The sequence below is a fragment of the Coregonus lavaretus genome (genome assembly GCF_964263955.1).
Source record: "Coregonus lavaretus genome assembly, chromosome: 17".
In the NCBI taxonomy this organism is placed as follows: domain Eukaryota; kingdom Metazoa; phylum Chordata; class Actinopteri; order Salmoniformes; family Salmonidae; genus Coregonus; species Coregonus lavaretus.
The window spans coordinates 10,244,045-10,261,138 of NC_140004.1; the positions used below are offsets into that span (position 1 = coordinate 10,244,045).

The following is a 17,094-nucleotide window of genomic DNA, read 5'->3' on the forward strand; positions in this document are numbered from 1 at the left end:
GCTCTGAGGGGTGGCCAGTCCTCTTCTGGCTGTGCCGGGTGGAGATTATAAGAGTACATGGCCATTAAGGCCAGATTGTTCTTCAAGATGTTCAAACGTTCATAGATGACCTGCAGGGTCAAATAATAATCACAGTGGTTATACAGGGTGCAACAGGTCAGCACCTCAGGAGTAAATGTCAGTTGGCTTTTCATAGCCAAGCATTCAGAGGTCGAGACAGCAGGTGCAGTAGAGAGAGAGAGAGAGAGAAAGAGAGAGAGAGGGAGCACGTCCGGTGAACAGGTCAGTGTTCTATAACCGCTGGCAGAACAGTTGAAACTGGACAGCCAGGACTCATCAGGCCAGGTAGTCCTGAGGCATGGTCCTAGGGCTCAGATCCTCTGGGAGGGGAGGGAGAGAGGGAGAGAGAATTAGAGGGAGAATACTTAAATTCACACAAGACACCAGATAAGACAGGAGAATTACACCAGTTATAACACACTGACCCTAGCCCCCGGCACATACAGTAGACTATTACAGCATAGATACTGGAGGCTGAGACAGGGGGGTCGGGGGACACTGTGGCCCCATCCGACGATATCCCCGGACAGGGCCAACCAGGCAGGATATAACCCCACCCACTTTGCCAAAGCACAGCCCCCACACCACTAGAGGGATATCAACAGACCACCAACTTACTACCCTGAGACAAGGCTGAGTATAGCCCACGAAGATCTCCTCCACTGCACGACCCCGAGGGGGTGCAAGACTGGACAGAAAGAGCACGTCAGTGACTCAACCCAATCAAGTCGAGTATAGCGCAAAAAAGCCTGGCACGACGTGACGCACCCCTCCTAGGGACGGCATGGAAGAGCATTAGTAAGCCAGTGACTCAGCCCCCGTAATAGCTTCAGAGGTAGATTATCCCAGTGGAGAGAGGGGAGCCGGCCAGGCAGAGACAGCAAGGGCGGTTCGTCATTCCAGTGCTTTGCCGTTCACCTTCGCACCCCTGGGCCAGACTACACTCAATCATAGGACCTACTGAAGAGATGAGTCTTCAGTAAAGACTTAAAGGTTGAGACCGAGTTTGTGTCTCTCGCATGGATAGGCAGACCATTCCATAAAAATGTAGCTCTATGGGGGAAAGCCCTGCCTCCAGCTGTTTGCTTAGAAATTCTAGGGACAATAAGGAGGCCTACGTCTTGTTACCATAGCGTAGGTGTAGGTATGTACGGGAGGTCCAAATCGGAGAGATGCCTGACAGGCAGCACTGTCTCCCAGGCTGAATGTCGCCCCCAAGACCACAGCCAATTGCATGCACGGAACAACACAGCTAACTTGGCTAGTCTTGTTAGCTAGGTAGTCTTGTTAGCTAGGTAGTCTTGTTAGCTAGCTAGCTTGTTATCTATCCTGGTTGTTAGCAAGGTAGTCTTGTTAGCTAGCTAGCTTGTTATCTATCCTGGTTGTTAGCTAGGTAGTCTTGTTAGCTAGCTAGCTTGTTATCTATCCTGGTTGTTAGCTTCCATAACTGATATATAATTATAAGGGACATTTCATGTTTTGTGGATAATATTACAATTTACAGTGGGTAAGCTCCATTCCTGACAGGCTGATCAGATTCAATTTCAGCTTCAGTGGCTGATACAGTTGAAGTTGGAAGTTTACATACACTTAGGTTGGAGTCATTAAAACTTGTTTTTCAACAACTACACACATGTCTTGTTAACAAACTATAGTTTTGGCAAGTCGGTTAGGACATCTACTTTGTGAATAACACAAGTCATTTTTGGAAGAGGAAAGTAGAATGGGGAAAAAGTAAGGACAGCCGTCCCATATAGATTGAAAAATAGTTGGGAAGAGATTTTTGACGTACCGATCCCATGGCATAGTGTTTATGAACTGATACGCAAAACGACGCCGGATTCAAAACTTAGAATTTTTAAATGTAAATTATTAGATAAAATTATTGCTACCAATAGAATGTTATTTATATGGGGGAAACGATCTTCCCAGCTTTGCAGATATTGCTGCGAAGAGACAGAATCATTAGATCATTTGTTTTGGTACTGTCCATTTGTAGCTTGTTTTTGGACACAGGTCCAGGAATGACTAAAGGATTGCAATATCTACCTGGAGCTAACCCTGCAGATAACATTACTGGGTGATCTGAGAGCTTTTGTGAAAGAGCACAGTTAGAAAGATATGGCATATAGAAGCAAACCGGATGGACATCATGAAAATTATCAGAGAGGTTGAGGGTAGAGGAAGTTCAGGAGTAAAAACAAACAAAATATAATTATTGTAAAATTGACTGTGTCCATAAAATGTATATAGTATGTATAAGCTGGAAGTAGAGGCCTAAGCATTGTTGTTCACTAGTTTACTCCAATTAGGGAAGGGGTGGTGGGGTTGGAAAGTAATGAAGGGAAATATATATATATTTTTAAAGGATATGTATATGTATGTATGTATGTATGTGTATGTATGTATGTATGTATGTATGTATGTATGTATGTATGTATGTATGTATGTATGTATGTATGTATGTATGTATGTATGTATGTATGTATGTACAGTGGGGAAAAATAGTATTTAGTCAGCCACCAATTGTGCAAGTTCTCCCACTTAAAAAGATGAGTGGCCTGTAATTTTCATCATAGGTACACGTCAACTATGACAGACAAATTGAGAAAAAAAAATCCAGAAAATCACATTGTAGGATTTTTAATGAATTTATTTGCAAATTATGGTGGAAAATAAGTATTTGGTCACCTACAAACAAGCAAGATTTCTGGCTCTCACAGACCTGTAACTTCTTCTTTAAGAGGCTCCTCTGTCCTCCACTCGTTACCTGTATTTATGGCACCTGTTTGAACTTGTTATCAGTATAAAAAGACACCTGTCCACAACCTCAAACAGTCACACTCCAAACTCCACTATGGCCAAGACCAAAGAGCTGTCAAAGGACACCAGAAACAAAATTGTAGACCTGCACCATGCTGGGAAGACTGAATCTGCAATAGGTAAGCAGCTTAGTTTGAAGAAATCAACTGTGGGAGCAATTATTAGGAAATGGAAGACATACAAAACCACTGATAATCTCCCTTGTTCTGGGGCTCCACGCAAGATCTCACCCCGTGGGGTCAAAATGATCACAAGAACGGTGAGCAAAAATCCCAGAACATCACAGGGGGACCTAGTGAATGACCTGCAGAGAGCTGGGACCAAAGTAACAAAGCCTACCATCAGTAACACACTACGCCGCCAGGGACTCAAATCCTGCAGTGCCAGACGTGTCCCCCTGCTTAAGCCAGTACATGTCCAGGCCCGTCTGAAGTTTGCTAGAGTGCATTTGGATGATCCAGAAGAGGATTGGGAGAAAGTCATATGGTCAGATTAAACCAAAATATAACTTTTTGGTAAAAACTCAACTCGTCGTGTTTGGAGGACAAAGAATGCTGAGTTGCATCCAAAGAACACCATACCTACTGTGAATCATGGGGGTGGAAACATCATGCTTTGGGGCTGTTTTTCTGCAAAGGGACCAGGACGACTGATCCGTGTAAAGGAAAGAATGAATGGGGCCATGTATCGTGAGATTTTGAGTGAAAACCTCCTTCCATCAGCAAGGGCATTGAAGATGAAACGTGGCTGGGTCTTTCAGCATGACAATGATCCCAAACACACCGCCCGGGCAACGAAGGAGTGGTAAGAAGCATTTCAAGGTCCTGGAGTGGCCTAGCCAGTCTCCAGATCTCAACCCCATAGAAAATCTTTGGAGGGAGTTGAAAGTCCGTGTTGCCCAGCGACAGCCCCAAAACATCACTGCTCTAGAGGAGATCTGCATGGAGGAATGGGCCAAAATACCAGCCACAGTGTGTGAAAACCTTGTGAAGACTTACAGAAAACATTTGACCTGTGTCATTGCCAACAAAGGGTATATAACAAAGTATTGAGAAACTTTTGTTATTGACCAAATACTTATTTTCCACCATAATTTGCAAATAAATTCATTAAAAATCCTACAATGTGATTTTCTGGATTATTTTTTCTCATTTTGTCTGTCATAGTTGACGTGTACCTATGATGAAAATTACAGGCCTCTCTCATCTTTTTAAGTGGGAGAACATGCACAATTGTTGGCTGACTAAATAATTTTCTTCCCCACTGTATGTATATATGTGTATATATATATTTGCGAGAAAAAAAAACATATGGGGGATTGGTAGTGATGCAGACAATTACATTGATGGAAGTTACAATCTATCTGCAATATTAAAGCTGATCAACCCCCTAAAAAAAAAGAATAATAATATTAATAATTGTTAAGGGCTCCATACAGTCAACGGATCCGTAACGAGTTTTAATGACTCCAACCGAAGTGTATGTAAACTTCTGACTTCAACTGTACATAATGGACTGACTGCTAATCAGCCTGCAAGGAGCTGTACCTATGAAAACCTACAAGGCAGAATCCTGACTTATCAGCCTCTGAGGCTGCTATTGAATCTGATCAAGCTCTGAGGCTGGAATTGAATCTAAACAGCCTGTCAGGAATGGAGCTCACCCACTCTGTAAATTGAAATATTATCCATAAAACATGAAGTGTCCCTCACAATTATACACATATCAGTTATGCAAGCTAACAACCAGCACAGATAACAAGCTAGCTAGCTAGCTAATAAGACTACCTAGCTAGCTAGCCCACTCTCTCGCTCACAAGACTAGGTAAATTAGCTAGTTAGATTGGCTGTGGTCTTGGTGGTGGCACACAGCCTGGGTGACAGGGCTGCCTGTCAGGCATCATTCAGGACTGAAATGCCCCATGAGGGCTTAGATGTTCCACAAGCTTTTATCTCAAGGTAAGGGACATTGAGCTTGCTAACATTCTAAGTTATAAACTAATACTGAGCTCCAAAACAAATGAAAGCATGATGTTAGCATGAAATGTATCATCGCTTAGTGTAGCAATCAATAAAAACGTATGCGCTGATCCACTCTGCCGACTCAGCCATAATAGTATTGTCAATCCATCATCAATACGTCCACACTCCTATTTATAGAGTTTATCTTGTGATCGTGACAAAACAACTTTTGTTATGTCATGATCATTAGATAAATAAGTTGTGATCTCGACATAATTATGGAATTTATTTATCCATTCATGTCCTTTCTGGACTTCCGTATGTTACACTGTAATTACACATGTAATTACACTGTAATAAGGACCCCTTAAAATGAAGTGTTACCGACCTTTGTTGTGTATTTAAATGGTTGATAGCGCAGTGATAAAACAGTTAGGTGACAACTAAACCCAAAATTTGATATAGATTGTCCATTGGAATTTGGTTGTTTTTTAGATGGTTGAAAGCATAGTGATAACACATTGGGAATTCAACAAACTTTTGGCTGTCTTTTTGAGGTTGGAGTATCATTGATTAACGTAACACCCAAATATTACCAAATTGTCAACGCTGAAATGACGTGGTGTGCCCAGTGGGTTGTGTGTGTTTCTGCTGAGTTTGGCTCAGGTAGTATTCCCCTCACTTACCCATGTTTTCCTATCACCTATTTCCTTTCCTCTTCAGTGGGAGCCTGTCCAGTTCTTCAACAACAAGATTATCTGTGACCTAGTGGAGGAGAAACACAGGGGCATCATCTCAGTGCTGGTGAGGACACACAAACAGCACCCTATTCCCTATCTAGTGCACTACTTTTGATCAGGGCCCATAGGGCTCTGGTCAAAAGAAGTGCACTACATACGGAATAGGGTGCCATTTTGGACGCCCATAAGACTGAACCCATACAGTAACATGATGCATCCTATTGGTCTTGGAAAGGACATAGACAAATGAAATGGTGAGCAGTGATAATCTTGGTGCTTTCTTAGGATGAAGAGTGCCTGAGGCCTGGAGAGGCCACTGACCTCACGTTTCTGGAGAGGCTTGAGGAAAGATTAAACAGTCACCCTCATTTCGTCACGTGAGTGCAGCTACCTCCCCTCCCTCCCGGCCCCACAGTCCTGCATACGTACATGTTGACCACACACTACCCTTCTCAAGGATATACAATGGTGTAACTTTGTCACTTAAGTCAACCTCCTTTATCACTTAAGCCCAAAGCCTTAAACATTCTGCTGATAGACCTGTTGTCATTGTCCCACCCTGTAAATCGACACAATAAGAAGGCTTAGGCTCTGTCCTTAATTTCCTCTCACTCTTCATCCCTCTCTCTCTCTATCCCATTGACTGCAGGCACAAGCTGGCTGACAAGAAGACGCGTAAGACGCTGGAGAGGGGCGACTTCCGCCTTCTGCATTACGCTGGGGAGGTCACCTACTGCGTTGTGGGTAAGGGAAACCATGGTCTCAGGCCCAGTGGTGGCATTACTCTGCTCCTCAATGTCCCTACATGTCCTACTACTAGATCTCACTGCCACTCTCACGTGTCCCTTCTCACTCAGGACACTCTCTCACATGTTGTTATTGTTGTTATTTGTGTCATCCCAGGGTTCCTCAACAAAAATAATGACCTGTTATACAGAAACATCAAAGATGTGAGTCTGCAGGTTTCTACTCATGTATTATGTGAGACGGGGAAGAGAGGAAGGGACTCTTTTCAATTGGTTCCTTAATTATTTATTCTCCTGTAGACTTACTGTAAATAATAGAGGAGGGGAATGCAGTGAATGTGGCCAATGGGTCTTGAGTATACACTTTGATGTGTGGTGTGTGTGAGTGTGTGTGTGTGTGTGTGTGTGTGTGTGTGTGTGTGTGTGTGTGTGTAGTTACCCCATAGAGGTCCTATTAAATTACTAGAGGGGCTATGTCATAAACCCTCAAAGTTCCAGAATGGGGTGAAAATGACAGCCATATTGGTCAGGGAGAAATCCAAACTAGTTGGAATAAATGGCAGTAGAGGCATAATCCTGATTTTACTTATGCAGGAAAATGAAAGTAAGGCATGTGATAATATGTAATATAATTATTGTCAAACTAAAATATTGTAATATAATTATAAATACAGTTTATATGGGTATTATATACATTTACTGTAAAAATAGCCTCTAAAATATATGTAAACACACCATAAATGTCTACATTTTTGCTATTTTATGATACAATATCAGTACTTGTTGCATTTACAACTTGTCTAAGTCCTATCATCAACTGATTTCAGCTGAGGATTGACTGCATTGTTTGAATGGAATGTTGGCATATTGGCAGTTAATTTGAAAAATGTATGGAATCATTCCTCTAAAACTGGCTAGCTAACATACATACAGTGCAGATCAATTCTTCAAATTCATTATTTTACACAATATCTTATCACAGCACTGGCACCTCTTTGACCAAAATGGCTGACCTTTATCCAATCAAAAGAAGGTTCATGTCCATTCTAGTATTTTAATTCCTAATTCAATGGTTTAACCCCCTCCCCTCCACCACCCTTTCCCTACCCACAGGTGATGCGTCAATCTAAAAATACCATAGTCAGAGAGTGCTTTGCATCAAAGGAGTCGGATAGCAGGCGGCGACCAGAGACGGTGAGAGCTCACCAAGATTTTCCCCCACCTCTTTCTCATCTGTCCCCCTGAAGTCACGATTACATTGTTTCTTTCCTTGTACATTGCCTCAATAGTATAACATATTATATATAGTATGGCTGTATGGGGACGCACAGTTTTCAGAATGACCAACAACTGAGAAAAGCAATGGATTGCTCTGTGTTTAAATTGGATTATTTATTGTAAAAGCAGTCTGCTGCGACTGACACTGATCTGAGTCCTGCTTTTCTGTAGTTTGCCAGACAGTTTAAAGCTGGAATCTGTAGTGGTGAAACTGCCACATCCGTTTGCGACATTTGAACAACAAAGATGTTACTTCAGACAACGAACACCGTTTTTTTCCCCCTCAGACAAAATTGCACATCATTGCACATGCGAAAGAACAGCAGAGTATGTACTATGGTTCTTTTTTTACAACGATGCAGGATGCTCCTCTGCGCTGTTTCAAAAGCAAAAAATAACAAGTGCGGCTGAAGCGACCAGTGGCGCTGTTTCACCTTATGCGGATCTCAGCTTTAAGAGCAGTCTGCTGGGACTCAACAACTGATCTGAGGCCTGTTTCTCTGTAGGTTGCCAGCCAGTTTAAGAGCAGTCTGCTGGGACTGACACTGATCTGAGGCCTGCTTCTCTGTGGGTTGCCAGACAGTTTAAGTAAGAGCAGTCAGCTGGGACTGACACTGATTCCAGGCCTGTTTCTCTGTAGGTTGCTAGCCAGTTTAAGAGCAGTCTGCTGGGACTGACAGACATCCTCATGTCTAAGGAGCCCTGGTATGTGCGCTGCCTCAAATCCAACGAGTCCAAACAGCCAGGTGAGAGACCCTCTGACCTCCACAACATGCACCATATCATCACCAGCTGGTGGCACTTCCAAACTGCAAAACTGCACCTGTCAACTGTGTTTATGAAGCAATTTCTCCTTAATTATTTCTCTTTTTCCCTCTGTCTTTCTCTCCTCCCTCTTTTGTGCGCACACACACACACACACACACACACACACACACACACACAACAGGGCGGTTTGACGACGTGCTGGTTCGGCACCAAGTAAAGTACCTGGGGCTGATGGAACACCTTAGGGTCAGACGGGCAGGTTTCGCATACCGATGCCGCTACGAGGTTTTTCTGCAGAGGTAGGCCAACGGAACTTATTGCTTTAGCAGACCACATTGATTAATTTGTAGAGGGAGGAATTTCAGCTGATGATTTTGCCTTCACATGAGCTGTTGGTATGACCCTGCCCTTTTACAGTTAAATAAATTGCACACCATCCCCCCTCATAGAATTAACTCAAAGTAAATCAGATGTTCAACATTTTGATGCCATATTTATAATTATATAAAATATATGCAACAAATATTCCTCCAACAGATTTCTGTGCCAATGCACCACACAACCAATGAACAAAGCATACTGACTTTGGGCACCACAATAAATAGACTATGTCAATCTTGACCAACAGAAAATACATCCCTCCCTACCATGTAGGACTACCCAGTATCGAATGTCATTAAACGTTTTGGTGTTTTGTAACAGATGTCTCATTCCATTCATCAAATGGCTGCTGCACAGTTTGGATTGATTGATTGATTTTATTTGTCAGTAAAAAAATTAAAGACATACAGTGAGGGAAAAAAGTATATGATCCCCTGCTGATTTTGTACGTTTGCCCATTGACAAAGAAATGATCAGTCTATAATTTTAATGGTAGGTTTATTTGAACAGTGAGAGACAGAATAACAACAACAAAATCCAGAAAAACGCATGTCAAAAATTTTATAAATTGATTTGCATTTTAATGAGGGAAATAAGTATTTGACCCCCTCTCAATCAGAAAGATTTCTGGCTCCCAGGTGTCTTTTATACAGGTAACGAGCAGAGATTAGGAGCACACTCTTAAAGGGAGTGCTCCTAATCTCAGCTTGTTACCTGTATAAAAGACACCTGTCCACAGAAGCAATCAATCAATCAGATTCCAAACTCTCCACCATAGCCAAGACCAAAGAGCTCTCCAAGGATGTCAGGGACAAGATTGTAGACCTACACAAGGCTGGAATGGGCTACAAGACCTTCGCCAAGCAGCTTGGTGAGAAGGTGACAACAGTTGGTGCGATTATTCGCAAATGGAAGAAACACAAAATAACTGTCAATCTCCCTCGGCCTGGGGCTCCATGCAAGATCTCACCTCGTGGAGTTGCAATGATCATGAGAACGGTGAGGAATCAGCCCAGAACTACACGGGAGGATCTTGTCAATGATCTCAAGGCAGCTGGGACCATAGTCACCAAGAAAACAATTGGTAACACACTACGCCGTGAAGGACTGAAATCCTGCAGCGCCTGCAAGGTCCCCCTGCTTAAGAAAGCACATATACAGGCCCGTCTGAAGTTTGCCAATGAACATCTGAATGATTCAGAGGAGAACTGGGTGAAAGTGTTGTGGTCATATGAGACCAAAATCGAGCTCTTTGGCATCAACTCAACTCGCCGTGTTTGGAGGAGGAGAAATGCTGCCTATGACCCCAAGAACATCATCCCCACTGTCAAACATGGACGTAGAAACATTATGCTTTGGGGGTGTTTTTCTGCTAAGGGGACAGGACAACTTCACCGCATCAAAGGGACGATGGACGGGGCCATGTACCGTCAAATCTTGGGTGAGAACCTCCTTCCCTCAGCCAGGGCATTGAAAATGGGTCGTGGATGGGTATTCCAGCATGACAATGACCCAAAACACACTGCCAAGGCAACAAAGGAGTGGCTCAAGAAGAAGCACATTAAGGTCCTGGAGTGGCCTAGCCAGTCTCCAGACCTTAATCCCATAAAAAATCTGTGGAGGGAGCTGAAGGTTCGAGTTGCCCAAACGTCAGCCTCGAAACCTTAATGACTTGGAGAAGATCTGCAAAGAGGAGTGGGACAAAATCCCTCCTGAGATGTGTGCAAACCTGGTGGCCAACTACAAGAAACATATGACCTCTGTGATTGCCAACAAGGGTTTTGCCACCAAGTACTAAGTCAAGTTTTGCAGAGGGGTCAAACACTTATTTCCCTCATTAAAATGCAAATCAATTTATAACATTTCTGACATGCGTTTTTCTGTATTTTTTTGTTGTTATTCTGTTTCTCACTGTTCAAATAAACCTACCATTAAAATTATAGACTGATCATGTCTTTGTCAGTGGGCAAACATACAAAATCAGCAGGGGATCAAATACTTTTTTCCCTCACTGTATACAATTGAAGTCGGAAGTTTACATACACTTAGGTTGGAGTCATTAAAACTCGTTTTTCAACCACTCCACAAATTTCTTGTTAACAAACTATAGTTTTGGCAAGTCGGTTAGGACATCTACTATGTGCATGACACAAGTAAGGGTACCACGTTCATCTGTACAAACAATAGTATGCAAGTATAAACACCATAGGACCACGCAGCCGTCATACCGCTCAGGAAGGAGATGCGTTCTGTCTCCTAGAGATGAACGTACTTTGGTGCGAAAAGTGCAAATCAATCCCAGAACAACAGCAAAGGGCCTTGTGAAGATGCTGGAGGAAACAGGTACAAAAGTATCTATATCCAAAGTAAAACGAGTCCTATATATCGACATAACCTGAAAGGCCGCTCGGCAAGGAAGAAGCCACTGCTCCAAAACCGCCATAAAAAAGCCAGACTATGGTTTGCAACTGCACAAGGGGACAAAGATCGTACTTTTTGGAGAAATATCCTCTGGTCTGATGAAACAAAAATAGAACTGTTTGGCCAAAATGACCATCGTTATATTTGGAGGAAAAAGGGGGTTGCTTGCAAGCCGAAAAACACCATCCCAACCGTGAAGCACGGGGGTGGCAGCATCATGCTGTGGGGGTGCTTTGCTGCAGGAGGGACTGGTGCACTTCACAAAATAGATGGCATCATGAGGAAGGAAAATTATGTGGATATATTGAAGCAACATGTCAAGACATCAGTCAGGAAGTTAAAGCTTGGTCGCAAATAGGTCTTCCAAAAGGACAATGACCCCAAGCATACTTCCAAAGTTGTGACAAAATGGCTTAAGGACAACAAAGTGAAGTTATTGGAGTGGCCATCACAAAGCCCTGACCTCAATCCTATAGAACATTTGTAGGCAGTACTGAAAAAGCGTGTGCGAGCAAGGAGGCCTACAAACCTGACTCAGTTACACCAGCTCTGTCAGGAGGAATGGGCCAAAATTCACCCAACTTATTGTGGGAAGCTTGTGGAAGGCTTCCCGAAACGTTTGACTCAAGTTAAACAATTTAAAGGCAAATGCTACCAAATACTAATTGAGTGTATGTAAACTTCTGACCCGCTGGGAATGTGATGAAAGTAGTAAAAGTTGAAATAAATAATTCTCTCTACTATTATTCTGACATTTCACATTCTTAAAATGAAGTGGTGATCATTACTGACCTAAGACATGGATTCTTTTTAGGATTAAATGTCAGAAATTGTGAAAAACAGAGTTGAAATGTATTTGGCTAAGGTGTATGTAAACTTCCGACCTCAACTGTATATCCAATGTCGTGGAAAATTGCACCAGGGACACCTGAAGTCAATATTAAATGTATCTTTCTTTATTAACAGCAAGCTGGAGAGGTCACAATCAAATTTAGATGCATAAAGTACCGGTCTGAAGTGAGCTGTCGGGGCAGTCCCGTTAGATCTCTTATGTACTGCTTACAAAGACAAGTTCATAGCGTTGGTTCCTGCATGTATCTGGCACCGTCTCCTATCTTAACTTCTAGAACATATTCTGTGCATTTTGCCAGATGGTCCTAAGGAGGGGGTCATGACACCCCCCCTCATATCTTTACCAAGCACAGGCAGGAACCAAGGATTATTTATGACATGAAAGACAAGATTAACATTTTCAAGGCTGTCTCTTCACACGATAACATTTCCTTCACATTCCCTCCTCTTATCACTCTTGTGATAATAATCATTACATTTTAATGAACTACACACTTTCAAACCCTTCATTCTGGGTTATACAATCTAATTAGTATGGTAATACTATCATCATAATAAAGGTTATACTTATATTAACTGGAGTGAATTGATCAATACATAATATAGAATAATACAGAATACATACACAGCATGTTAATAACACAATTAGGCAAACTAAGCAGAAAACACATGCTGCAGCCCATTTGGCAAATTGGGATCCCCAACTTCCAAACAGGGATTCCAACCAAGTTGCAAGCGTCCACTCTGGTTGTGGGGAATTATTCTTAGCAACAGTGGCAATGTATTCGGCGAGATCAGTCATATTAGAAAGAGTGATCTGGGACAAAAGTACAACATTTATCGCCAATGATTGCACGAGTGCCCCCTTGTCCTGCCAAAAGATAGTCAAGAGCCTCTGTTCTGCAGAGCCAATTTACCCTCCATACCCAGGGAAAAACACACCAAAGAACCTGGAGGTTCCTCTTATCTCTCCTCATTCCAGGAGGTTTGTAGTCTCTTAAACAGAGCCTTCAGATCTTCTCATTGTTTGGAACAATTCTCATAGCTGTCACCAGAAACCCAACTGTGCAAGCATTTGGTCCATTAAGATTCATAGTACATTGTTGGTCATAGTCTTAAAAGGCATTTTTCCTGCCAATGCTACAGTAAAGTTCACCACCTTAACTTCTGGGCCACTACAGGCCTGTGTTGGTCCCTTTGGCTCAGGACTCCTTCTACGATTACCATCTTCTGGGCCACTATTCTGGGCCTGTATTGGTCCCTTTGGCTCAGGACTTATCTCACCTTTATAGAAACATTCTGTCTCAGAGACAGGCCCCCCTTGTACTTTGCCTCCGGCCACAAATACATTTGCACATCAATCATTCCATCTAACCCATAACACATTAATTGCTCCACATATATAGTTATAAAACATGCTCAAATTAATTAGTCAGTTACATAAAATGTGTCTGTTTCCAACAATCCTTCATCTGAAACAATGATTAGTCACATGTTCCACACCACCTAGAAACCATATTGACTTTCACAGGGAAGAGAGAGAACACCTGTTATGACAGTTTAACACCAACCTTGATAAGAATGAGAAGGTTAGCCCAAGCTACAATCTAGTGGCTCTCCTCACATTTTAGGGGCATCGCTCTGTCTCTAGAAGCCTCGCTTTTCCAAATCATAATTAGAACTGTTGATCAATTATCCAACCCAAATTTAGAATGACAGTCCTTAGTGTTTCATATTGGTTCTATCACTTGAATTTCAGACCTTCAACATAGCACACACCGACACTGGCAGAATGTACATTTACATTGACATGCAGTATATTCATCTTGTATTTCTAGCATGAACTTTTCTCATCACGGCCCCCATTTGTGGTAATGACAGATTGATATCTCAGTGCATTCTTTGTCTAAATTACTATAAAAGTTGCATTGTGCAGACCTCCACAATCAACCTGATACCCCAAATAAACAATTTTGGACAAGCCTAAATCAATTACGGGCATGGTTGACCACCCCCCTCCTTCACGGCACTCATTCTTCTGGCGTTTCTTCATTTTCTTCTTCAGCTAGCTTTACAGTTTGTCCTCCAAATGGCACACATGTTCAAAGTGGATGGCCCTTGATAATGTCCCGATTTCAATATCTGGGGAATAATCTGATTTTCCCAAGCGGATGAATCTCTCACCTGAGCCGCCACCATCCTTTAGGTCCATTATGTCTTGGCCATTTTCCTACCAGTGCACCAGCAGCATGAGAGAAGTTTGAACGGGATCTCTCTCCATGCTCACTCCACGTGGACTCATGTCGCACTCCTGAAAGAAATGGCATGAGAGAAAAGGCAGCTGATCGCTTCGACTGGATGCTGTACACAGGTTGCTGGCTCGGACTCAGGTTTCAGGTAGAAGTTGTGAAGGACCATAGTGAACGCCATTGTCGTCATTACTTCAGCCGGTTAGAGGAGGTGAGGCTCACACTGTTCTTGGTCAAATTATCCCTTCCATGCATCTAGATACCATCTGTGGTCACCTTCACCATAACCTTGAGAGAGAGAGGACTGACCAGAAAAACAGTTTAGTTTAGAGTATTTCTGATTCAGGAAATCCAGACAAATGATTTACTGTATGACAAATTATTACTACTACCAATATTTTTAATACAAATGTCTAAAACAAATGTCAAAGAGAATAACAACACACAGTTGAAACCATTTTTGCAAATTGGCTTATACTCACCTATCATCTTAGCGATCTCACCGCAGTTACAGGGTCAGGGAGTCAGAGGACTAATCCTTAGGGAGAAATCCCGACCATCCAGCAGACTCAATCTGGTGAGATTTGTATTGAAGCAAGACAAAAACAAAACAACAACAGCAATACACTTCCTTTTATAGGCAGGCATGTGAACAAAAACAATTTGCATATTTACCAAAGGGCCCCAGGGGACCGGTAATTCCCTCTTTGGACACATGACTCACATGACTTCATGCGTCCCAAAAAAAACCACAAAAACACTGCTGGTTAAATCAAAAATCAAAAATCAAATTAGAATTACAACCCTTGATAAAATAATTGTATCCCATAAGATAATTCAAGGAATAGTAAAATAGACTAGCGACAGGTTTCCCTCATTCAGGGGCAGCGTTCTCTCTCTCTCTCTCCCGTGGTCCGAATCACACATAGGACTGTTGATAAATTATAAACTTCTTCCTAACTATCAGTGTTTACATATTACATTTAATTCGCACCCAATGTCTCTAGCCTTTCTAGTGAGGGTGATCAGGCCTCACCAGAAAGTCAGAACAGAGGTCAGAGGTAATTCAAACCCATTTAAGTGAGTGTCTCTTTCCCTTTTCTTCCCCTTTACCTCAGACTCATTATTTAAAGATATTTCAAACATTTCAAACATTTTGTGTACCAGGTTTACATTGGATTTTTCAGTACATTTCTTATTAAGATAATTTACATGTGTGCAACCAAAACTCAGACAATAGATACTTCAGAAAATTTCATTTGTGTAGCCTTCATTACGTGCATCCTTTCTAACCTATGAAAAACCCACTAAAACTAAAATAAAAAGACCCCAAACAATAAATCAAACACAGTATTAACACCACTAACAAATATTCAGGTGGGTTGAGTGTGGGTGTTGGCGTGTGGTAACACGTAGGTATAAAAACAAACAAAATGGCCAGCCCTTACTTTATTTGGGAGCTCCCTTAACAGCCGGATCCAGGTACCTTTATACTGTATAGTACACAGTCTCAATAACTGCTCTCCTAAGGCACCTGCCTAATGAAGCCTTTCAAAAGGAGAGATACAGAATCATTGGTAAACTTAGTCAGTCCTAAGAATTCTTAATCTTAATCGAGTTTACTGCATTTAGGGCAGGAAGTCTTGATAAAACCATGCGTATCCAGAGTTATACTTCAGACACATCAGATGATACAGTGTCCCGTCAAGCGGAATAGGCACCTTCTAAAGTAAACAATCCCAAAGCCCCTTTCTTGTAATATTATCATTTTTACCTGTTGCATTGACATATGTCCCTGTGACATCAATTAGTCAAAATATGAAACCTGTTGTTTAACAAATCTGCTAGGTACTTCAAAAAGTTGGTGCTAGCTTATCAGCTCAATATTCGGTACTAAAAACATTTACTTGGATCTACTTCAATTCTGGAAACAGTTCCACGTAATGGAACCAGATTATTGTTTTAGATGACATTAACTTCTTACTTAAATCACTGGTGCTACCCAAACTATAGAATTGAGTAATAATAATTGGAAATTGTCAAAAACGTCTCTCATTTTCAACATAGCCTACTACATGATGAGATTATTACGGACAGAAATTATTTATATTTATCAAACGGCAGCCAAACATCAATCATCAGCCGCGTCCTCAGAGCATGCGCAGACCAGCTGGCTGGAGTGTTTACGGACATATTTAATCTCTATGTAACGTGTACGCTGGGAGTCGGGAAGCAAGTACAGGGAGTGAATTTAATAATAAATAATACATAGAACAAAATAAGAAACACGAGTAGGGTACAGACATGAAACACTAAAACAGAATCAATAACGCCTAGGGAAGGAAGCAATGGGAGTGACATATATAGGGAAGGTAATCAGGAAGGTGATGGAGTCCAGGTGAGTCTGATGAGACCAGCGGGACGGTCCTGAAGACCAGGGGCGGATAGGTTGCTTCTCCTGAGTCCTGGGGGCCGATCGCTTCTGCAGAGGCGCGGGAACCTGTCGAGCCAGCTGAGGAGCCGCAGGACAACGCCAACCAGAGAGACGGTCCCGAGGACCAGAACAGTCGCTTCTCCTGAAACCCAGGGAACGGTCGCTTCTGCTAAGGCATGGGAGCCTGACGAACCGGCCGAAGCATGGGAGCCTGACGAGCCGGCCGAGGCATGGGAGCCTGACGAGCCGGCCGAGGCATGGGAGCCTGACGAGCCGGCTGAGGCATGGTAGCCTGACAAGCCGGCTGAGGCATGGTAGCCTGACAAGCCGGCTGAGGCATGGGAGCCTGACGAACAGGCCGAAGCATGGGAGCCTGACGAG

At 42.5% G+C, this 17,094-nt stretch overlaps 1 pseudogene across 1 annotated transcript in view; it reads left to right on the top strand.

The window, feature by feature from the left end:
• Window positions 1–17,094, top strand: part of LOC311145017 (unconventional myosin-Ih-like) — a 53,150-nt pseudogene that overhangs the window by 13,151 nt on the left and 22,905 nt on the right. Inside the window, exons 12-18 of the transcript in view lie at window positions 5,568–5,648; window positions 5,870–5,961; window positions 6,234–6,328; window positions 6,488–6,534; window positions 7,444–7,524; window positions 8,249–8,505; window positions 8,554–8,675. The product of the transcript in view is annotated as an unconventional myosin-Ih-like (transcript). The remainder of the gene's footprint in view (window positions 1–5,567; window positions 5,649–5,869; window positions 5,962–6,233; window positions 6,329–6,487; window positions 6,535–7,443; window positions 7,525–8,248; window positions 8,506–8,553; window positions 8,676–17,094) is intronic.